Source organism: Procambarus clarkii, chromosome 14 (assembly GCF_040958095.1).
Source record: "Procambarus clarkii isolate CNS0578487 chromosome 14, FALCON_Pclarkii_2.0, whole genome shotgun sequence".
Taxonomy (NCBI): Eukaryota; Metazoa; Arthropoda; class Malacostraca; order Decapoda; family Cambaridae; genus Procambarus; species Procambarus clarkii.
In genome coordinates, this window is record NC_091163.1 from 90984 (window position 1) to 117056 (window position 26073).

At 43.3% G+C, this 26073-nt stretch overlaps 1 non-coding gene across 1 annotated transcript in view; it reads right to left on the bottom strand.

The window, feature by feature from the left end:
- Nucleotides 1-717: 717 nt before the first annotated feature.
- Nucleotides 718-26073, bottom strand: part of LOC123771136 (uncharacterized) — a 37049-nt gene continuing 11693 nt past the window's right edge. Inside the window, exons 2-3 of the transcript XR_011228498.1 lie at nucleotides 3154-3230; nucleotides 718-1019 (exon numbers count right to left, since the gene is read on the bottom strand). This is a non-coding gene — a transcript (uncharacterized protein). The remainder of the gene's footprint in view (nucleotides 1020-3153; nucleotides 3231-26073) is intronic.

The window sequence follows — 26073 nt, forward strand, 5'->3', positions numbered from 1 at the left end:
TTTTGTGCTTTCTGTATTCCTTTTTGCGCTACCGCTCACAGGATGAGTATGGGGTGCACAATAAACTAGCCGCCTCCGGTGGCAAGAATCAATCCAATCACTATTAGCAATTAACATGTCTTGAAACTTCGCAACCCAATGCTATTGTCACCAGTCATTTTCGTAGCGCTTCGGAACTCTATAACCTGTTTAATAAATGTTACCCAAGCTGCCACAGTTGAGAAAAGATGTAAAGGTTTCGAAAGAGTGGATACGTAAGTGCTTGGTGAATCTTGACCCAGGTAGAAAGGGCCGGGCGCCATGGCTATCTTGAAGTTATCTTGAGATGATTTCGGGGCTTAGCGTCCCCGCGGCCCGGTCCTCGACCAGGCCTCCTTTTTGTTACACACCCCTCCCAGGAAACAGCCCGTAGCAGCTGTCTAACTCCCAGGTACCTGTTTACTGCTAGGGTGAACAGACGCATCAGGGTGAGAGAAACTCTGCCCATTTATTTCCGCTTCCGCCGCGGATTGAAACCGGAACCTTAGTACTACTAATCCGGAGCGCTGTCCACTCAGCCGTCAGGCCCCCTTGGTTAGAGACACGACAACAGACGTGGACGGATATGGCGGGGGGGGGGGGGGGTTGAGAGAGCCTTGATTTTTTTGTATATTTATTTTTATTATTATTTTGTACCACAGACGTGGCCACACAATTACAATGCTAACCAACTTATATATACATTTTCTTGTCCTCCATGGACAGGGTTAGAGATCTGTTGAACATTTAGTTCAGTGATGTATTGAACAATCAACCACAGCAGGTGACTGCAGTGCTTATAAAATGCTAATCTAACCTACATACAGAAATACATAAATAGACCTCCCTCCCCCTGAGGGAGTGGCGGAGGCGTCCAGTTAACCTGCTCTAGTGGCAGCCTCAGCCAGACTTTCACTGTCTGGTGGAAAGTTTCCATGCCCAATCACTACGGGCTCGCCATGGCCCGTGCTGCTTGGAAGTTTTTGTTCCAGGTGGCGGATCTTAAACAATAACAACTCACGCTAATATAGAAAACGTTGTAGCCTAGTCGGCAAAATATCAAATCAAATCAAAATCAAATAGTTATTCCAGGTAAAAGTACATACATAGAGGATTAGTTACAAACATTATGTTGTATTTGTAGATAGACTTAGTACATACAATACGTAAAAAAGTCACTAGTAAGCATAGCGTTTCGGGCAATATGCTCCAATATCCTAAAGTTAACGTTGGAGCAGCGTGAAAAAGACGTCAGATTAATGTTAAATCAATATAGGCAGAACGTTTAATTAGTAAAGAATCAACATTGTAGCTGACTCCCAATTGGTCGTGTGTAATGTATTTCTAAGCTGCAAGTTAAGAATTACTTACCCTATACAAATTATTCCCTTCCAAATTAAAATATCTTTTTAATTGCCATAATATTTAATTCATTCGTATAGAGCATTCTGCACTTTTTTGGTCTCAGGTTTCCAAGCAACATTTGTTGTGTGGAAATGTGTGCCTCAAATGTGCACCATTGTACTTGTAGTAACCTCTTGTTGAATACAATGCTATATACCACTGCCAGACGTAAGATCAAAACATTGTGTTCCTCCACTTGTTCAAAAAACCTGTAAATATGGTTTCAGATCGATCTAATAGGTTGTGGAGAGCATTCTCATGCTGGAAGGTCACCCCTCAGTAATGTCTGTTGTTGTCACTGAGGATAATCATTTTGTTAGATATTTAGAGAGTGAGATATGGTGGTGTGGTGGTAGGTGTTGGTGGTTGGTGTGTTGGTAGGTGTTGGTGTGGTGGTAGGCGTTCCCCTCTGCCTCTCCCTGCACTGGCTGCCAGCACCCCCACCTCTCTACCCTCCCCCATAATTAAACTCAAGCATAAGTCCATATCTCTCAATAATAATTATCTAACCTTTTTCTGTTTCACAGTTTCGTGGACTATTAGACTCATCGTCTTACTACTTGAAAGATAACATTAACATTTCCGAATAAAATAATCAATTAACAGTGGTATAAACGGCTTTTCGGATCTGTCAGATTTTGCTTTGACTGTGAGGCTTCTGTCATGTGATCAACAGTCAAGAAATACAGTAGACTTATAGCGGTGATGTGAGGCTGGACACCTGTATCTCCATGTATTACCCACCTGCTGAATACAGTAGAATACAGTAATGCTTGTAATAGTGTAGGTTACTGTACTGATGTACTCTGATGTAGAGTGTAATGTCTTCTCTTCTCTAATGATGAAATGTATGGCATACATAACGTATGTATTTGCTAAAGATACAGAATTATTGCACCATCTTCAGAACAAACCAGAATTTTACAGCAGTGTGCCTGGTAATTTTGCTCGTAAGCCAAGAAGAATTCCATAGAAATTACAAAGTAAAATCCTAAGTGAAAATAACATTATATATTAAAAGTGCAAATTATAGGCTTACAAAGGGACCAAAAGGATTTAAACAGACCTCAGCCGGTATTTCTTAATTTACAATTTGTCTTAATCATCACATCTTATAATTATAATGACTACTAGTTAAGAAACTTGTTACACTGACACATGTGTACAACATGTGCTACACTTGATTTTTATTCATTGGAGAAAAGTTTTTTTTAGTACAAACAATGATGTTCAGTGTTCGAAGGTGTGCTTCCTTTTCCTAGGCTTCCACGACCACCTTGTATTATTCTTTGTCTGGAGGTGTGGTGGTGGGTGGTGGTAGATGGTGGTGGTGTGGTGGCAGGTATTGATGGTGTGGTGGTAGGTGTTGGCTGTGTAGTGGTAGGTATTGGAAATATAGTGACAGGTATTCAAGCAATATAGTGACAGTCATTGTAGGTATCATGACAGGTATTTAAGGTATATAATGACAGGTATTGAAAGTATAATGACAGGTATTGAAAGTATACTGACAGATATTTAAGGTATAGCGACAGGTATCGCCGGTATATGCCAGGAATATAAGGTACAGTGACAGCTGATATAGGAGCCACAGTGACAGATATATAGTGTAAGGCTCTCTGCATAATTCTCTTCTCATACCAGTGAATAATATACTGTTGTAAACACAGCCACTCTAAATGAACACTTATTAATGAGTAAAGCGAATGATTAAATGTATAATATACTCACCGTGGCCGTGCTGTACAGGTTGGGCAGCCGCCACCATCACCATCACCACCATCATCACCATCACCTCGCCACGCATCCTGCAGCACCAAGGTTAGTTCTGTCACTATCATCTCTTGTCATATCATACTCATCACAATCGAGATTGTCATTGTAATCAGCAGTGTTTATTATGTGTGCAAGGCGGCTCAGCCTTCACTATCACCATGACACTATCACCAGCAGGCGTCTATCTGTCCCTTCCCCTGGAACACCACCCGCCAGTCGGTTTACAACCCAAGTACGCAATTACTGCTGGGTGAACAGGGGCTCGGAGAGTTAAAGCTCGGCGCCCAGTCGATATTCCTTAGCCAGGGCTCGAACCCAGATGAAATAGCTGGTGAGGTGAGTGGGGCTACCACTACGCCAGCATGTAGTAGCGAGATATGAAGCCTTTTAAAGTCTATTATTTTTTTATTAAAGAAGATGGAGATATACAAATGAAGGGATAAGTTTAGACATTGGAAATATAAGGAAGGGACAAGAACTGTCAGGAGAAAGTGCCAAGCCATTTCGATTATATAGGACTGGGAAGGAGTCAGGATAAGGATTGGGAAGGGGAGTGGGGGTGGTGGGGGTGGTGGAGGAACGGTGTCCAACCATTTGGACGGTCGGGGATTGAACGCCGACCTGCATGAAGCGAGACCGTCGGTCTACCGTCCAGCCCAAGTGGTTGGGCGATGGGAACTACAATGAGTTATCATAGCAGGCGGACTGTTCGCCTTGCTGACACGAAGTATTTACTATTTGTGTCTGCAGAATCGAAATATTAGCTCTTGGCCCCCACCTTTCTAACCAATCTATTTTTCCTTTATTAAATCTACTACATGTATTTCTCTCTAACACACACACACACATAGGAAGCAGCTCGTAGCAGCTGTCTAACTCCCAGGTACCTATTTACCGCTAGGTGAACAAGGGAATCAGGGTGAAAGAAACTCTGCCCGATTTGTTTCTGCCTTCGCCAGGGATCGATCCTCGAATCCTAGGATTACGAATCCCGAGCGCTGTCCACTCAGCCGTTAGGCCCCCATATGTGTGTGTGTGTGTGTGTGTGTTTGTACTCACCTAATTGTACTTGCGGGGGTTGAGCTCTGGCTCTTTGGTCCCGCCTCTCAACTGTCAATCAACTGGTGTACAGGTTCCTGAACCTATTGGGCTCTATCATATCTACACTTGAAACTGTGTATGGAGTCAACCTCCACCACATTACTTCTTAATGCATTCCATTGGTCAACCACTCTGACACTAAAAAAGTTCTTTCTTATATTTGTGGCTCATTTGGGCACTCAGTTTCCACCTGTGTCCCCCTAGTGTGTGTGCCCCTTGTTACTAAGTACGTATGTCCCCCCCCCCCCCCGCTGATGTTATCCTCCTGATATGAGCTTCAGGGGACAGGTCTGGCGTGATATCAACCCCCAGGTGTTTTTCTCTGTCTGACTCTTGAAGAATTTCATCTCCCAAATGATACCCTGTATCTGGTCTCCTGCTCCCTACACCTATCTTCATTACATTGCATTTGCTTGGGTTAATCTCTAACTACCATTTGTTCGACCATTCCTGCAGTGTATACTCACCCAATTGTGTGTGTGTGTGTGTGTGTGTGTGTGTGTGTGTGTGTGTGTGTGTGTGTGTGTGTGTGTGTGTGTGTGTGTGTGTGTGTGTGTGGTAGCTAAGCTAAGCTTGATCTCTTTGTCGGGGAGGCGCGGGTGTTTCCAAGGTTCTCCCCGTGTTTCAACATACAATGATGTATGTAGATGTCTGTGTAGCATTTACATATTCACACTCGGATGCTTGTGTACATGTTTTCATGTTCTATTTACGTCTTGGAATTACGTCTGCATTTCATCTCGGAATTTTGTACTGCGGGGCTTAGCTTCCATCCAGTAGATGCAATCAATTGGACCACCAGCTGTGGGTGTTTTATTTTGTAGTCGTCTCTGTATCCTGTAGTCGTCTCTGTATCCTGTAGTCGTCTGTGTATCCTGTAGTCGTCTGTGTATCCTGTAGTCGTCTGTGTATCTTGTAGTCGTCTGTGTATCCTGTAGTCGTCTGTGTATCCTGTAGTCGTCTGTGTATCCTGTAGTCGTCTGTGTATCCTGTAGTCGTCTGTGTATCCTGTAGTCGTCTGTGTATCCTGTAGTCGTCTGTGTATCCTGTAGTCGTCTGTGTATCCTGTAGTCGTCTGTGTATCCTGTAGTCGTCTTTCTAGCAGCGAGTCATGTGACAAGGTCCACACTGTGGCGGCCTGGTGCTGTAGTCTGATGTTTAGTGGTATATATATATATATATATATATATATATATATATATATATATATATATATATATATATATATATATATATATATATATATATTATTAAATATGACCGAAAAAGTAAGATTAATAATTCTAACACGAATTTTCTCAATCTTTCGTACATTACGCTTCACTGTTGGAGGTAAATCAAAAATCACTTCTCCAAAATTCATTTTTATTTCTAGTCTGACGCGACACGGGCGCGTTTCGTAAAACTTATTACATTTTCAAAGACTTCACAAATACACAACTGATTAGAACTTGCGTTTCCCTGATTTTATATCTACATTTGAGTGAGGTGGGAAGGGTGATGTGGCATTACATTTGAGTGAGGTGGGAAGGATGATGTGGCATTAACACAATGATGTGACAGAACACTAGAGGATATTAATAGGGTATTAAAAGTATCAACACAAGACAGAACAGAAACAATGGGTATTGAATAGAAGTGTTTGTAGAAAGCCTATTGGTCCATATTTCTTGATGCTTCTATATTGGAGCGGAGTCTTGAGGTGGGTAGAATATAGTTGTGCAATAATTGGCTGTTGATTGCCGGTGTTGACTTCTTGATGTGTAGTGCCTCGCAAACGTCAAGCCGCCTGCTATCGCTGTATCTATCGATGATTTCTGTGTTGTTTACTAGGATTTCTCTGGCGATGGTTTGGTTATGGGAAGAGATTATATGTTCCTTAATGGAGCCCTGTTGTTTATGCATCGTTAAACGCCTAGAAAGAGATGTTGTTGTCTTGCCTATATACTGGGTTTTTTGGAGCTTACAGTCCCCAAGTGGGCATTTGAAGGCATAGACGACGTTAGTCTCTTTTAAAGCGTTCTGTTTCGTGTCTGGAGAGTTTCTCATGAGTAGGCTGGCCGTTTTTCTGGTTTTATAGTAAATCGTCAGTTGTATCCTCTGATTTTTGTCTGTAGGGATAACGTTTCTATTAACAATATCTTTCAGGACCCTTTCCTCTGTTTTATGAGCTGTGGAAAAGAAGTTCCTGTAAAATAGTCTAATAGGGGGTATAGGTGTTGTGTTAGTTGTCTCTTCGGAGGTTGCATGGCTTTTCACTTTCCTTCTTATGATGTCTTCGATGAAACCATTGGAGAAGCCGTTATTGACTAGGACTTGCCTTACCCTACAGAGTTCTTCGTCGACTTGCTTCCATTCTGAGCTGTGGCTGAGAGCACGGTCGACGTATGCGTTAACAACACTCCTCTTGTACCTGTCAGGGCAGTCGCTGTTGGCATTTAGGCACATTCCTATGTTTGTTTCCTTTGTGTAGACTGCAGTGTGGAAACCTCCGCCCTTTTCCATGACTGTTACATCTAGAAAAGGCAGCTTCCCATCCTTTTCCGTCTCGTAAGTGAAACGCAGCACGGAACTCTGCTCAAATGCCTCCTTCAGCTCCTGCAGATGTCTGACATCAGGTACCTGTGTAAAAATGTCGTCAACATACCTGCAGTATATGGCCGGTTTCAAGTTCATGTCGACTAAGACTTTTTGCTCGATGGTACCCATGTAGAAGTTTGCAAACAGGACACCTAGGGGAGAACCCATGGCGACCCCATCTACTTGCTTATACATGTGCCCATCCGGGCTCAAGAAGGGTGCCTCTTTAGTACAAGCTTGGAGTAGTTTCCTCAGAATACTTTCTGGCATGTCAAGAGGAGTACAGGCTGGATCACGATACACTCTGTCGGCTATCATTCCGATTGTCTCGTCCACAGGTACGTTGGTAAACAGCGATTCTACGTCCAACGAGGCTCTTATCCCTGTGGCCCGTGCGCCCCGCAGTAAGTCCACAAATTCCTTTGGAGACTTCAGGCTGAAGGCGCAAGGAACATAAGGAGTCAGCAGGCCGTTGAGTCGCTTCGCCAATCTGTACGTGGGTGTGGGTATCTGGCTAATGATTGGCCGAAGTGGGTTTCCAGGCTTGTGCGTCTTGACATTTCCATACGCATATCCAGGTTTATATTCCCCAATGATCTTTGGCAGGTGGAGTCCGGATTTCTTGGCGTTCACAGTTTCGATCAGTTTGTTGACCTTTGCTTTTAATTCGGCTGTAGTGTCCTTCGTTACCCTTTGGAACTTAGTTTGGTCAGAGAGTATGATGTTCATTTTCGCCAGATATTCGTCTTTTTTAAGAATGACATATATTGGCGACTTGTCACCTCTCCTGACAACTATCTCCTTGTTCTCACGAAGGCTTTTAGCTGCCGCTTTAAGCTCGGGGGACAGTATGGTGCTTCTGTAGTTGCCTCGATTCTTTCCTCCTTCTGCAATAAGTTCTGCTTGTAAGGTATCTTTGGTAGTGACCTTCTTTTGTGTCTCGAGGTCGAATATGTCGTCCAACAGAATTTCCAACTCTACTTTCCGGGCCATTTCACTCGGTCTGGACATAACATGACAGTTTATGCCCAGATTTAGGAGAGTGACTTGGTCCTCAGTGAGGTTAATTCCTGCAAGGTTCAGGAAGCCATCTCTTGGTCGTGGAATTGCCATAGGTCCTCCATATAATGTTGTTAGTTTCTTGATAATCCTTGTTTCAGTGCTGAGGTGATGTTGGTCTGTGAGGATGTCGAGGTGTTGTTCAATGCGGGTACGGATACTATGGTCGATGTTGCTATTTCTCCACTCGTTTGTAGCATGAAGTAGTTGGGTTTTGTTGTCTTTGATTTCATTCTCTGCCTTGTATATCTGATCACGAATCAGATCCTGGCGATATTTTATCGTGAAGGCTTGATTCCTTGCTGCTGGGTCGTGCACTTTAATATTAGTATATTTTGGTAGCAGTCTTTCCTGTAGACATATATTATTAAATATGACCGAAAAAGTAAGATTAATAATTCTAACACGAATTTTCTCAATCTTTCGTACATTACGCTTCACTGTTGGAGGTAAATAAAAAATCACTTCTCCAAAATTCATTTTTATTTCTAGTCTGACGCGACACGGGCGCGTTTCGTAAAACTTATTACATTTTCAAAGACTTCACAAATACACAACTGATTAGAACTTGCGTTTCCCTGATTTTATATCTACATTTGAGTGAGGTGGGAAGGGTGATGTGGCATTACATTTGAGTGAGGTGGGAAGGATGATGTGGCATTAACACAATGATGTGACAGAACACTAGAGGATATTAATAGGGTATTAAAAGTATCAACACAACATAAGAACAAAGGTAACTGCAGAAGGCCTATTGGCCCATACGAGGCAGCTCCTATTCTATAACCACCCAATCCCACTCATATACTTGTCCAACCCGTGCTTGAAACAATCGAGGGACCCCACCTCCACAATGTTACGTGGCAATTGGTTCCACAAATCAACAACCCTGTTACTGAACCAGTATTTACCCAAGTCTTTCCTAAATCTAAACTTATCCAATTTATATCCATTGTTTCGTGTTCTGTCCTGTGTTGATACTTTTAATACCCTATTAATATCCCCCCGGTTATGTCCATTCATCCACTTGTAAACCTCTATCATGTCACCCCTAACTCTTCGCCTTTCCTCTATCATGTCACCCCTAACTCTTCGCCTCTTCGCCAGTGAATGCAACTTAAGCTTTGTTAATCTTTCTTCATATGAAAGATTTCTAATTTGGGGAATTAACTTAGTCATCCTACGCTGGACACGTTCAAGTGAATTTATATCCATTCTATAATATGGCGACCAAAACTGAACTACATAATCTAAATGGGGCCTAACTAGAGCAAGATATAGCTTGAGAACCACACCAGGTGTCTTGTTACTAACGCTGCGATTAATAAATCCAAGTGTCCGATTTGCCTTATTACGAACATTTATGCATTGATCCTTTTGTTTTAAATTCTTACTAATCATAACTCCCAGATCCCTTTCGCAATCCGACTTCGCAATCACAACACCATCTAGCTCGTATCTTGTAACTCTATCATCATTACCTAACCTCAGAACTTTACATTTATCAGCATTAAACTGCATCTGCCAATCCTTTGACCATTTCAAAACCCTATCTAGATCAACTTGAAGTGATAGTGAGTCCTCCTCCGAATTAATTTCCCTACCGATTTTCGTATCATCGGCAAATTTGCAAATGTTGCTACTCAAACCTGAATCTAAATCATTTATATATATTATAAACAACAGAGGTCCCAGGACAGAGCCTTGAGGCACTCCACTTACAACATTTTCCCACTCTGACTTGATTCCATTTATACTAACTCTCTGTTTCCTTTGGTATAGCCATGCCCTAATCCAGCTTAATATAGCTCAAGACAGAACAGAAACAATGGGTATTGAATAGAAGTGTTTGTAGAAAGCCTATTGGTCCATATTTCTTGATGCTTCTATATTGGAGCGTTTAACGATGCATAAACAACAGGGCTCCATTAAGGAACATATAATCTCTTCCCATAACCAAACCATCGCCAGAGAAATCCTAGTAAACAACACAGAAATCATCGATAGATACAGCGATAGCAGGCGGCTTGACGTTTGCGAGGCACTACACATCAAGAAGTCAACACCGGCAATCAACAGCCAATTATTGCACAACTATATTCTACCCACCTCAAGACTCCGCTCCAATATAGAAGCATCAAGAAATATGGACCAATAGGCTTTCTACAAACACTTCTATTCAATACCCATTGTTTCTGTTCTGTCTTGTGTTGATACTTTTAATACCCTATTAATATCCTCTAGTGTTCTGTCACATCATTGTGTTAATGCCACATCATCCTTCCCACCTCACTCAAATGTAATGCCACATCACCCTTCCCACCTCACTCAAATGTAGATATAAAATCAGGGAAACGCAAGTTCTAATCAGTTGTGTATTTGTGAAGTCTTTGAAAATGTAATAAGTTTTACGAAACGCGCCCGTGTCGCGTCAGACTAGAAATAAAAATGAATTTTGGAGAAGTGATTTTTGATTTACCTCCAACAGTGAAGCGTAATGTACGAAAGATTGAGAAAATTCGTGTTAGAATTATTAATCTTACTTTTTCGGTCATATTTAATAATATATGTCTACAGGAAAGACTGCTACCAAAATATACTAATATATATATATATATATATATATATATATATATATATATATATATATATATATATATATATATATATATATATATATATATATATATATATATAGTGTGTGTGTGTGTGTGTGTGTGTGTGTGTGTGTGTACTCACCTAGTTGTGCTTGCGGGGGTTGAGCTCTGGCTCTTTGGTCCCGCCTCTCAACCGTCAATCAACAGGTGTACAGGTTCCTGAGCCTATTGGGCTCTATCATATCTACACTTGAAACTGTGTATGGAGTCAGCCTCCACCACATTGCTTCCTAATGCATTCCATTTGTCAACCACTCTGACACTAAAAAAGTTCTTTCTAATATCTCTGTGGCTCATTTGGGCACTCAGTTTCTACCTGTGTCCCCTAGTGCGTTTGCCCTTTGTGTTAAATAGTCTATCTTTATCAACCCTGTCGATTCCCTTGAGAATCTTGAATGTGGTGATCATGTCCCCCCTAACTCTTCTGTCTTCCAACGAAGTGAGGTTCAATTCCCGTAGTCTCTCCTCGTAGCTCATACCTCTCAGCTCGGGTACTAGTCTGGAGGCAAACCTTTGAACCTTTTCCAGTTTAGTCTTATGCTTGACTAGATATGGACTCCATGCTGGAGCCGCATACTCCAGGATTGGTCTGACATATGTGGTATATAATGTTCTGAAAGATTCCTTACGCAAGTTTCTAAAGGCCGTTCTTATGTTAGCCAACCTGGCATATGCTGCTGATGTTATCCTCTTGATATGAGCTTCAGGGGACAGGTCTGGCGTGATATCAACCCCCAGGTCTTTCTCTCTCTCTCAGACTCTTGAAGTATTTCATCTCCCAAGTGATACCTTGTATCTGGTCTCCTGCTTCCTACTCCTATCTTCATTACATTTCATTTGCTTGGGTTAAACTCTAACATCCATTTGTTCGACCATTCCTGCAGCTTGTCCAGGTCTTCTTGAAGCCTCAAGCTGTCCTCCTCTGTCTTAATCCTTCTCATAATTTTGGCGTCGTCAGCAAACATTGAGAGGAATGAGTCTATACCCTCTGGGAGATCATTTACGTATATCAGAAACAGGATAGGTCCAAGCACAGAGCCCTGTGGGACTCCACTGGTGACTTCCCGCCATTCTGAGGTCTCACCCCTCACTATAACTCTCTGCTTCCTATTGCTTAGGTACTCCCTTATCCACTGGAGCGCCCTACCAGTTACTCCTGCCTGTTTCTCCAGCTTATGCATCAACCTTTTATGGGGTACTGTGTCAAAGGCTTTCCGACAGTCCAAAAAAATGCAGTCCGCCCATCCTTCTCTTTCTTGCTTAATCTTTGTCACCTGATCATAGAATTCTATCAAGCCTGTAAGGCAAGATTTACCCTCCCTGAACCCATGTTGATGGGTTGTCACGAAGTCTCTTCTCTCCAGATGTGTTACAAGGTTTTTTCTCACAATCTTCTCCATCACCTTGCATGGTATACAAGTTAAGGACACTGGCCTGTAGTTCAGTGCCTCTTGTCTGTCACCCTTTTTAAATATTGGTACTACATTAGCAGTCTTCCATACTTCTGGTAGGTCTCTCGTTTCCAGTGACCTACTATACACTATGGAGAGTGGTAGGCAAAGTGCTCCTGCACACTCTTTCAATACCCATGGCGAGATTCCATCCGGCCCAACAGCTTTTCTCACATCCAGCTCCAATAGGTGCTTCTTGACCTCATCTCTTGTAATTTCGAACCTATCCAAGGTCACCTGGTTTGCTGCCACCTCGTCTAGCGCCGCGACATCTCCCTGTTCTATTGTAAAGACCTCCTGGAACCTTTTGTTGAGTTCTTCACACACCTCTTTGTCATTCTCTGTGTACCTGTCCTCGCCCACCCTAAGTTTCATCACCTGTTCCTTCACTGTTGTCTTCCTCCTGATGTGACTGTGTAGTAGCTTTGGTTCGGTCTTGCTTTATTAGCTATATCATTTTCATACCTTTTCTCAGCTGCTCTTCTCACACTGACATACTCGTTCCTGGTTCTCTGGTATCTCTCTCTACTTTCTAGTGTTCTGTTATTACGGAAGTTCCTCCATGCCCTTTTGTTCAGCTCCTTTGCTTTCATACATTCCCTATTAAACCACGGATTCTTCCTTTGCTTCTCTGTTTTTTCCTGTTGGGCTGGGACAAACCTGCTTACAGCCTCCTGACATTTTTGGGTGACATAGTCCATCATGTCTTGTACAGACTTGGTTCCGAGTTCTGTGTCCCAATGTATATCCCATAGGAATTTATTCATCTCCTCATAGTTTCCCTTTCGGTACGCCAGCCCTTTGTTTCCCAGTTCTTTTTTGGGGGTGATAATTCCTAGCTCAACCAGGTACTCAAAGCTCAATACACTATGATCACTCATTCCCAAGGGGGCTTCCAACTTAACTTCCCTTATATCCGACTCATTTAGGGTAAATATCAGATCAAGCAAGGCTGGTTCATCCCCTCCTCTCGTTCTTGTCGGTCCCTTGACGTGTTGACTTGGAAAGTTTCTTGTTGCCACATCCAGCAGCTTAGCTCTTCATGTGTCTGGGCCTCCATGTGGGTCTCTGTTCCCCCAATCTATCTTTCCATGGTTGAAGTCTCCCATGATTAGTAGCCTGGATCCGTTCCTGCTAGCCACAGAAGCTGCTCTCTCTATTATATTGATGGTGGCCAAGTTGTTTCTATCATATTCCTGTCTGGGTCTTCTGACATTCGGTGGGGGGTTATATATGACTACTACTATAATTTTCTGTCCTCCAGTTGCTATGGTGCCTGATATGTAGTCACTGAAACCTTCACAGTTCTGAATTACCATCTCTTCGAAACTCCAACCTTCTCTTAGTAGCAGAGCTACACCACCTCCTCCTCTCCCTTCTCTCTCTTTCCTCACTACATAGTAGCCCTGTGGATACACTGCGTTTGTTATGGTGTTTGTTAGCTTTGTTTCTGTGAGTGCTATTATGTCTGGGTTTTCTTCTAGTGCCCATTCTCCGAGTTCACTTGTTTTATTAGTAATTCCATCTATGTTAGTGTACATCGCCTTGAAGCTCACTTTCTTCAGTTCATTTTCTTGTCCCTTTCTTGGCGAGCATTCTGCTGGTGTGGGAAGCTTTTCAGTGGGTGAGATGATCTGTGAGGTGGTTTGCAGGGTCTCAGGGGAGTTTGGGGTGATGGGTGGCGGTTTCATGGAAGGGGGGACAGGTAGGGTGTGGGTTAAGGAGATAGGGGGGACATGAAGGATACGGGGTGAGGGGGGAGGAGAGTATGGGATGAAGGGGGAGGGGGGACAGGGGGGGGGAAAGGTGGGAGGGGGGACATGATGGGAATGGGGAAGGGATGACAGGGTAAGAATGGGGTGGGGGGGGAGGGAGGGTTGGGTGGGGGCAGGTAGGGTGAGGGGAAGGGAGGGTTTCTATGCAGAGGGGGGTGGTGGGGTTGCCCTCCCCTCCCCACATGGAGGTGTGTGTGTGTGTGTGTGTGTGTGTGTGTGTGTGTGTGTGTGTGTGTGTGTGTGTGTGTGTGTGTGTGTGTGTGTGTGTGTGTGTGTGTGTGTGTGTGTTTAAGGTGTGTAGAGGTGGTGAGAGGTGTTAGAGACGGGCTTGGACAACAGACAGACAGACAGACAGACAGCCTGGTGTAAGCCTGTTCCCGCCAAGGTTAAGGCGTCTTCTCAGTTGGCCTCAGGCTTTTGCATTGGTTTTTTTCTGTTCATTTGTGGGAATTTTGATTCATGTTCCGTCTGTGTCTTTATCTTGTAGCTTGTGCAGTGTTGTGTGTCTTGAGTCCCGGTGTTCTGCCTATAATCAATCATTCATTTTGTCGGGGACAGGCAGCCTATGTATGTATATATGTTAGGCTTTTATCTAGTTCCCTCCTCCCCTCCCCCCCCCCACCCCCGCCAAGATTGAATCACTGACTCTCCCCCAAGGATGCAACTCGACAATACTTGATCATAACACGCGAGTACCTATTTACTGCTAGGTGAACAGAGGCACCAGATGATAGGAAACGTATATATATCCAACCATTTCTGTCACCATTCAGGATTCCCGATGGTGAATCGAGAACGAACGCAGTAATGTACCACCGGCACCCCTAACAGACAGTTCCCCCCCCCCCTCTCCCCCTTAACCAGTAACCACCCCCTCCCCCCCTAACCCCCCCCCCCCGTTGACCTTGACAGCAGACCCGTTGGCTCCGCCCACCTGTCCACCAGCCGACCAATAGGCAGTCACTCACCAAACGAGGCCCTCCAGCGGAAGGTGATCTGGAGCATGTGTTGCTTCTCCTCCTCCTCCTTGCCTACTAATATGTGTTCCCTTATACCTGGCTTGTTCTTACCTTCGTGGGCTTTACCTTAGTGTGTAGTTATTTAGCTGTTTGTTGCCTAGTTGTTTTTACCTAGCTGTCCATACCTATAGTTGTTCCTGACCCTCTTGACCGGACCTAGTTGTCCCAGGCTGCTCTGCTCTTAGCATGTCGTGGTGCAGTGGTGTAGGGCGTGTGCCTGGGAGTACCAAGTGAGGCAGTTTGAACTCTCCTCATGGGTGCTACTGATTTTCTCATTGATGCATCACATTAATGTGATTTCATTGTGTGTGTATATATATATATATATATATATATATATATATATATATATATATATATATATATATATATATATATATATATATATATATATATATATATATATATATATATATATATATATATATATATATATGAACTCATTGGGAAGACTAGAGACCCAAGAGCGGCCAGTTTTATGTTCCAGCGCCTCAGTGTCGCTGTTCAGAGGGGAAATGCGTGCTGTATCTTGGGTACGCACCCGACCCCCGAGGAGCTGGACGAGGTCTTCCAACACTGATTGGTATAATGTTATATAAGTGTGTGTTTTCTGCAAACTGTAGCATTGCAATAAAATCAAATAAAAAAAATAATAGGGGTGGTAGGAGAGGAAAAGATTAAAGTATTCAGTGAGAATCCACAAGGTCTTCTCTGAACACTATTTATTTTCTTCTTCGAGGATGTGGGTCCCTTTAATTAAACCAGTGGTGGTACCCCTAAAAAAAAAAAAATATATATATATATATATATATATATATATATATATATATATATATATATATATGTATATATATATATATATATATATATATATATATATATATATATATATATATATATAACCCCTGGAAGAATGGTAGACAGTTGGTGTGGGACTACACTTGCGTTTCAACTTTAGCCAATACCTATGTTGACTTCAGTGCTACACAAGCAGGAGGAGCTGCCAATCACCGGGAAGCGGCCAAGTCACGTAAATACAGAGACCTTGAGCACCACTACAATTTTGTCCCCATTGCCTCAGAGACGCTTGGTGCCTGGGGTAAAAGTGCTGCTAGCTTTTTAAAGGAGTTGGGGTCTAAGCTAATCGAAACAACTAGAGACCCCAGAGCTGCCAGTTTTCTTTTTCAGCGCCTTAGTGTGGCAATCCAGAGAGGAAATGCTCACTGCATCCATGGTTCGTGCCCGCCATCTGAGGAGCTGGAGGAGCTATTCAACTTACGACAAGCAGCCTTGTACCCTGTATGTAATCAATATTGTAACTTTTTTTGTGTAATGACATTTTCAAATAAAGTTAGATAAATATACACACCTAACAAAAGAATAGGGGTGGTAGGAGAAGAAAATATCAAAGTGTTCAGTGAGGATCCAAAAGGTCTTCTCTGAGTACTCTTTATTTTCTTCTCTGAGGCTATGGGTCCCTACATTTGCACCAGAGGTGGTACCCCTATATATATATATATATATATATATATATATATATGTTCTAGGTGCCCGCCCCGGGGCAGTGACAAAAGACAGCCTGCTGCAGGAGCGAGGAACAATACCTTCCTCCAGCTGTATTTCAGCAGACAATCTGCTTGAAGCAGTCATAGCGACGTCCACCAGGACCTTGCCCCACATCCCCAAGGCTGCCCGTCACCATGCAGCAGCCAAACTCACCAGTCTGCTGACAAAGGTCAACAATGCTCCTAGAACCATTGGAGCATGGCACAATCTCCTTCTATTTGGGAATGCATGCCTAGCATTACCGCCCAGGAGAGACAAGTCATTAGCAACCTCTGTAATCAGAGCTCTTAATGAATTCCCCAGAGCAGACAACCTGGTCCGCCTCCCCCCTCGTGCCAAGAACACCAGCCGCAGGACGGCCAACAACAGCTCACCTGTGAACCACAAAATGAGAGCACAGATCACCAGGAAAATAGAAGAGGGCAATACCACAGGTGCCATCAGAATCATGACCAGCGATGACACTATTGCCCCCAGGAACGCCACGACAGCAGAGGCTCTTCAAGACAAACACCCACCCAGAGCCCCAGACAGCAGCAGGGATCTTCTTGAGGTTATCTTGAGATGATTTCGGGGCTTTAGTGTCCCCGCGGCCCGGTCCTCGACCAGGCCTCCACCCCCAGGAAGCAGCCCGTGACAGCTGACTAACTCCCAGGTACCTATTTACTACTAGGTAACAGGGGCATTCAGGGTGAAAGAAACTTTGCCCATTTGTTTCTGCCTCGTGCGGGAATCGAACCCGCGCCACAGAATTACGAGTCCTGCGCGCTATCCACCAGGCTACGAGGCCCACCACCTGGATCCCCAGGAAAACAACACTGGCATGGAACCCTTGACTGTTCGAGAATCTGAGGTGTACAAAGCAGCCATGTCTTTCCCAACAGGTTCAGCAGGGGGCTTTACAGGCCTAAGACCCCAGCACATCAAACAAATGCTGAACCCGGTGCTTGGAGATGCTGCAAAGGACCTTCTAGTGGAACTTACCAGATTCTCCAACATGTGTTTGGCTGGCGGCATCCCTGAGGACATCAGGCCTCTCTTTTATGGAGCAGCACTCTGTGCTCTAAAGAAGAAGGATAGGGGTATCAGGCCCATTGCCGTTGGCAACACCCTCTGATGCCTCGTAGCTAAGGCTGCAGTGAGATCTATCAGCCAGGGAGCAGCCACCTTGCTGAAACCTCATCAGCTCGGGTTTGGGATCCCCCCCTAGGTTGTGAAGCTGCAGCACATGCAGCGCGGGCTTACTTTGCTGATCTCCCGGACCAGAAGGCACTAATAAAACTTGACTTAAAAAATGCCTTCAATCAAGTCAGAAGAGACGCTGTCCTCAGGGCTGTACACAACCATTTCCGTCCCCTTTACCCATTCATCCGATCGTGCTACAGTGGGGACTCTAAGCTTCTTTTTGGGAGCATGACATAGACTCCTGTCAAGGAGTCCAACAAGGTATTCCCTTAGCCCCCTTCCATTTATTAAATATATATATATATATATACATATATATATATATATATATATATATATATATATATATATATATATATATATATATATAAATATATATATATATATATATATATATATAAATATATATATATATAAAATAATAGGGGTGGTAGGAGAGGAAAAGATTAAAGTATTCAGTGAGAATCCACAAGGTCTTCTCTGAACACTATTTATTTTCTTCTTCGAGGATGTGGGTCCCTTTAATTAAATCAGTGGTGGTACCCCTATATATATATATATATATATATATATATATATATATATATATATATATATATATATATATATATATATATATATATATATATATATATATATATATATATATATATTATTAAATATGACCGAAAAAGTAAGATTAATAATTCTAAACACGAATTTTCTCGATCTTTCTTACGTTTCTTTTCACTGTTGATGGTAATTCAAAGATCAATTCTCCAAAATTCATTTTTATTTCTAGTCTGACGCGACACTTAAGCGCGTTTCGTAAAACTTATTACATTTTCAAAGACTTTAGTTTACAAACACACAACTGAAACTGAATAGTGCTTACACATCTTCGATTTTATATCTATCACCAGAGAAATCTTAGCAAACAACACAGAAATCATCGATAGATACAGTGATAGCAGGCGGCTTGACGTCTGCGAGGCACTACACATCAAGAAGTCAACACCAGCAATCAACAGCCAATTAATGCACAACTATATTCTACCCACTTCAAGACTCCGCTCCAATATAGAAGCATCAAGAAATATGGACCAATAGGCTTTCTACAATTACTTCCATTCAATACCCATTGTTTCGTGTTCTGTCTTGTGTTTGAATTTAATACCCATTCAATACCCATTGTTGAAAGTTTGTTTTCACCTCATCCACCTCACCCAAATGTAGATATAAAATCGAAGATGTGTAAGCTCTATTCAGTTTCAGTTGTGTGTTTGTAAACTAAAGTCTTTGAAAATGTAATAAGTTTTACGAAACGCGCTCAAGTGTCGCGTCAGACTAGAAATAAAAATGAATTTTGGAGAATTGATCTTTGAATTACCATCAACAGTGAAAAGAAACGTAAGAAAGATCGAGAAAATTCGTGTTAGAATTATTAATCTTACTTCTTCGGTCATATTTAATAATATATGTCTACAGGAAAGACTGCTACCAAAATATACTAATATATATATATATATATATATATATATATATATATATATATATATATATATATATATATATATATATATATATATGCAGAATAACCACATATGAAAAATAGAAAATGCTTAACGCGTTTTCGGCTAATTCGCCTTCATCAGAGCAAAGTAGAATCTACTCATTCTACTTTGCTCTGATGAAGGCGAATTAGCCGAAAACGCGTTAAGCATTTTCTATTTTTCATATGTGGTTATTCTGCATACTTGGATCAGTGTTTTTGTGATCATTGTTGCATATATATATATATATATATATATATATATATATATATATATATATATATATATATATATATATATATATATATATATATATATCAGTTGCATATGTCCTGGGGACCATTCAGGCTTGTTCGCATATATATATATATATATATATATATATATATATATATATATATATATATATATATATATATATGTATAATATAATCATTGAGGAGGAGTTGAGCAACGCGTGAGAAGGAATGAGTTAACTTGACTTAAGATGAACCGGTTTGAGTGTAAGACATAGTTACCAGACTTGGCTCCCTGCCCACACACACACACACACACACACACACACACACACACACACACACACACACACACACACACACACACACACACACACACACACACACATACACACACGCCCACACACACACACACACACACACACACACACACACACACACACACACACACACACACACACACACACACACACACACACACACACACCGCCTCCCTCCTCTGCATAGAAAACCCCCCTACCCCAAACCCTCCCTGCCCCCACTCAAAAGTTCAGCCAAATCTCCCTCCCCCCACACCCAATCCCCACCCTTCTACCCCTCCCCTCCTCCCGAGTCCTCCCTCCCCCCCTTTCCTTCCCGTCCTCCCTCCCCTTTCACCCCATACCCTCCCTGTCCCTCCCCCTTCACTAGATCCCCCGCCCCTCATTCCAGTATCCTCTGAGATCCTGTTACCCACCTCACAGGTCCTCACACCCATGGAACAGCCTCCCCCACCAGCAGAACACTCACCAAGGAGGCGATTTGAGAAGGGACAGAAGAAAGTGAGCCTCAAAGCGATGTACACTAACATAGATGGAATTACAAATAAAGCAAATGAGCTTGGAGAACTGGTACTAGAGGAAAACCCAGACATAATAACCCTCACAGAAACAAAGATCACGAAAACAATAACAAATGCAGTGTTCCCACAGGACTATTATGTTATGCGGAAAGAGAGGGAAGGAAGAGGTGGGGGTGGTGTAGCTCTGCTGGTAAGAAAAGGCTGGGATTTTGAGGAGATGGATATTCAGGGCTGTGAAGGTTTCAGTGACTACATAGCAGGTACTGTAACAAATGGAGGGAAAAAAATTATAGTCGCAGTCATATATAATCCACCACCAAATGACAGAAGACCTAGACAGGAATATGATAGAAACAACATGGCCACCATTAACATAATAGAAAGAGCAGCTTCTGTTGCTAGCAGGAATGGATCTGGACTACTAATTATGGGAGACTTCAACCATGGGAAGATAGATTGGAAGAACAGAGACCCGCATGGAGGACCAGAAACATGGAGAGCTAAGCTGCTGGACGTGGCAACAAGAAACTTTCTAAGCCAGCATACCAAAGAGCCAACAAGAATGAGAGGAGAAGATGAACCAGCAATGCTTGATTTGATATTTACCCTAAATGAATGGGATATAAGGGAAGTTAAGATGGAAGCGCCCTTGGGAATGAGTGACCACAGTGTATTGAACTTTGAGTACCTGGTAGAGCTAGGACTTATCTCCCCCCAAAAAGAACTAGGAATCAAAAGGCTGGCATACCGAAAGGGGAATTATGAACAGATGAGAAGTTTCCTAAGTGAAATACCTTGGGACACAGACCTCAGAGACAAGTCTGTACAGGGTATGATGGACTATGTTACCCAAAAGTGTCAGGAGGCAGTAAACAGGTGCATCCCGGCCCAAAGGGAAAAATCCGAGAAGCAACAGAAGAATCCATGGTATAATAGGGCATGTATGGAAGCGAAGAAACTGAACAAAAAGGCGTGGAGGAACTTCCGGAATAACAGAACACCAGAAAGCAGGGAGAGATACCAGAGAACCAGGAATGAGTACGTCAGGGTGAGAAGAGAAGCAGAGAAAAATTTTGAAAATGATATAGCAAACAAAGCCAAGACCGAACCAAAGCTACTCCACAGTCACATCAGAAGGAAAACAACAGTGAAAGAACAGGTATTGAAACTTAGAACAGGCGAGGACAGGTATACAGAGAATGACAGAGAGGTGTGTGAGGAACTCAACAAGAGGTTCCAGGAGGTCTTCACAATAGAACAGGGTGAGGTCACTGTGCTAGGAGAAAGGGAGGTAAACCAGGCGGCCTTGGAGGAGTTCGAAATTACGAGAGAGGAGGTCAAGAGACACCTGCTGGATCTGGATGTTAGAAAGGCGGTTGGTCCAGATGAGATCTCACCATGGGTACTGAAAGAGTGTGCAGAGGCACTTTGCTTGCCACTCTCCATAGTGTATAGTAAATCACTAGAGACGGGAGACCTACCAGAAATATGGAAGACGGCGAATGTGGTCCCAATATACAAAAAGGGCGACAGACAAGAGGCACTGAACTACAGGCCAGTGTCCTTGACTTGTATACCATGCAAGGTGATGGAGAAGATCGTGAGAAAAAACCTGGTAACACATCTGGAGAGAAGGGACTTCGTGACAAATCGCCAACATGGATTCAGGGAGGGTAAATCTTGCCTTACAGGCTTGATAGAATTCTACGATCAGGTGACACATATTAAGCAAGAAAGAGAGGGCTGGGCGGACTGTATTTTCTTGGATTGTTGGAAAGCCTTTGACACAGTACCTCATAAGAGGCTGGTACATAAGCTGGAGAGACAGGCAGGTGTAGCTGGTAAGGTGCTCCAGTGGATAAGGGAGTATCTAAGCAATAGGAAGCAGAGAGTTACGGTGAGGGGTGAGACCTCCGATTGGCGTGAAGTCACCAGTGGAGTCCCACAGGGCTCTGTACTCGGTCCTATCTTGTTTCTGATATATGTAAATGATCTCCCGGAGGGTATCGATTCATTTCTCTCAATGTTTGCGGACGATGCTAAAATTATGAGAAGGATTAAAACAGAAGAGGACTGTTTGAGGCTTCAAGAAGACCTAGACAAGCTGAAGGAATGGTCGAACAAATGGTTGTTAGAGTTTAACCCAACCAAATGTAATGTAATGAAGATAGGTGTAGGGAGCAGGAGGCCAGATACAAGGTATCATTTGGGAGAGGAAATTCTTCAGGAGTCAGAGAAGGAAAAAGACTTGGGGGTTGATATCACGCCAGACCTGTCTCCTGCAGCACATATCAAGCGGATAACATCAGCGGCATATGCCAGGCTGGCCAACATACGAACGGCATTCAGAAACTTGTGTAAAGAATCATTCAGAACTTTGTATACCACATATGTCAGGCCAATCCTGGAGTATGCAGCCCCAGCATGGAGTCCATATCTAGTCAAGGATAAGACTAAACTGGAAAAGGTTCAAAGGTTTGCCACCAGACTAGTACCCGAGCTGAGAGGTATGAGCTATGAGGAGAGACTACGGGAATTAAACCTCACTTCGCTGGAAGACAGAAGAGTTAGGGGGGACATGATCACCACATTCAAGATTCTGAAGGGGATTGATAGGGTAGATAAAGACAGTCTATTTAACACAAGGGGAACACGCACAAGGGGACACAGGTGGAAACTGAGTGCCCAAATGAGCCACAGAGATATTAGAAAGAACTTTTTTAGTGTCAGAGTGGTTGACAAATGGAATGCATTAGGGGGTGATGTGGTGGAGGCTCACTCCATACACAGTTTCAAGTGTAGATATGACAGAGCCCGATAGGCTCAGGAATCTGTACACCTGTTGATTGACGGTTGAGAGGCGGGACCAAAGAGCCAGAGCTCAACCCCCGCAAACACAACTAGGTGAGTACAACTAGGTGAGTACACACACACACACACACACACACACACACACACACGCACACACACGCACACACACACACACACACACACACACACACACACACACACACACACACACACACACACACACACACACACACACACACACACACACTCCCCCACACACACACACACGCCCCCCCCACACACACACGCCCCCCCCCCCACACACACACACACACACACACACACCCACACACGCTTCACTCACCAAGGAGGCGATTTGAGAAGGGACAGAAGAAAGTGAGCCTCAAAGCGATGTACACAAACATAGATGGAATTACAAATAAGGCAAATGAGCTTGGAGAACTGGTACTAGAGGAATACCCAGACATAATAGCCCTCACAGAAACAAAGATCACGAAAACGATAACAAATGCAGTGTTCCCACAGGACTATTATGTTATGAGGAAAGAGAGGGAAGGAAGAGGTGGGGGTGGTGTAGCTCTGCTGGTAAGACAAGGCTGGGATTTTGAGGAGATGGATATTCAGGGCTGCGAAGGTTTCAGTGACTACATAGCAGGTACTGTAACAAATGGAGGGAAAAAAATTATAGTCGCAGTCATATATAATCCACCACCAAATGACAGAAGACCTAGACAGGAATATGATAGAAACAACATGGCCACCATTAACATAATAGAAAGAGCAGCTTCTGTTGCTAGCAGGAATGGATCTGGACTACTAATTATGGGAGACTTCAACCATGGGAAGATAGATTGGAAGAACAGAGACCCACATGGAGGACCAGAAACATGGAGAGCTAAGCTGCTGGACGTGGCAACAAGAAACTTTCTAAGCCAGCACACCAAAGAACCAACAAGAATGAGAGGAGAAGATGAACCAGCAATGCTTGATTTGATATTTACCCTAAATGAATGGGATATAAGGGAAGTTAAGATGGAAGCGCCCTTGGGAATGAGTGACCACAGTGTATTGAACTTTGAGTACCTGGTAGAGCTAGGACTTATCTCCCCCCAAAAAGAACTAGGAATCAAAAGGCTGGCATACCGAAAGGGGAATTATGAACAGATGAGAAGTTTCCTAAGTGAAATACCTTGGGACACAGACCTCAGGGACAAGTCTGTACAGGGTATGATGGACTATGTTACCCAAAAGTGTCAGGAGGCAGTAAACAGGTTCATCCCGGCCCAAAGGGAAAAATCCGAGAAGCAACAGAAGAATCCATGGTATAATAGGGCATGTATGGAAGCGAAGAAACTGAACAAAAAGGCGTGGAGGAACTTCCGGAATAACAGAACACCAGAAAGCAGAGAGAGATACCAGAGAACCAGGAATGAGTACGTCAGGGTGAGAAGAGAAGCAGAGAAAAATTTTGAAAATGATATAGCAAACAAAGCCAAGACCGAACCAAAGCTACTCCACAGTCACATCAGAAGGAAAACAACAGTGAAAGAACAGGTATTGAAACTTAGAACAGGCGAGGACAGGTATACAGGGAATGACAGAGAGGTGTGTGAGGAACTCAACAAGAGGTTCCAGGAGGTCTTCACAATAGAACAAGGTGAGGTCACTGTGCTAGGAGAAAGGGAGGTAAACCAGGCGGCCTTGGAGGAGTTCGAAATTACGAGAGAGGAGGTCAAGAGACACCTGCTGGATCTGGATGTTAGAAAGGCTGTTGGTCCAGACGGGATCTCACCATGGATGCTGAAAGAGTGTGCAGAGGAACTTTGCTTGCCACTCTCCATAGTGTAGAGTAAGTCACTGGAGACGGGAGACCTACCAGAAATATGGAAGACGGCGAATGTGGTCCCAATATACAAAAAGGGCGACAGGCAAGAGGCACTGAACTACAGGCCAGTGTCCTTGACTTGTATACCATGCAAGGTAATGGAGAAGATCGCGAGAAAAAACCTGGTAACACATCTGGAGAGAAGGGACTTCGTGACAAATCGCCAACATGGGTTCAGGGAGGGTAAATCTTGCCTTACAGGCTTGATAGAATTCTACGATCAGGTGGCAAAGATTAAGCAAGAAAGAGAGGGCTGGGCGGACTGCATTTTCTTGGATTGTCGGAAAGCCTTTGACACAGTACCGCATAAGAGGCTGGTACATAAGCTGGAGAGACAGGCAGGTGTAGCTGGTAAGGTGCTCCAGTGGATAAGGGAGTACCTAAGCAATAGGAAGCAGAGCGTTACGGTGAGGGGTGAGACCTCCGATTGGCGTGAAGTCACCAGTGGAGTCCCACAGGGCTCTGTACTCGGTCCTATCTTGTTTCTGATATATGTAAATGATCTCCCGGAGGGTATCGATTCATTTCTCTCAATGTTTGCGGACGATGCTAAAATTATGAGAAGGATTAAAACAGAAGAGGACTGTTTGAGGCTTCAAGAAGACCTAGACAAGCTGAAGGAATGGTCGAACAAATGGTTGTTAGAGTTTAACCCAACCAAATGTAATGTAATGAAGATAGGTGTAAGGAGCAAGAGGCCAAATACAAGGTATTATCTGGGAGAGGAAATTCTTCAGGAGTCAGAGAAAGAAAAAGACTTGGGGGTTGATATCACTCCAGACCTGTCTCCTGCAGCACATATCAAGAGGATAACATCAGCGGCATATGCCAGGCTGGCCAACATACGAACGGCATTTAGAAACTTGTGTAAAGAATCATTCAGAACTTTGTATACCACATATGTCAGGCCAGTCCTGGAGTATGCAGCCCCAGCATGGAGTCCATATCTAGTCAAGGATAAGACTAAACTGGAAAAGGTTCAAAGGTTTGCCACCAGACTAGTACCCGAGCTGAGAGGTATGAGCTACGAGGAGAGACTCCGGGAATTAAACCTCACTTCGCTGGAAGACAGAAGAGTTAGGGGGGACATGATCACCACATTCAAGATTCTGAAGGGGATTGATAGGGTAGATAAAGACAGTCTATTTAACACAAGGGGAACACGCACAAGGGGACA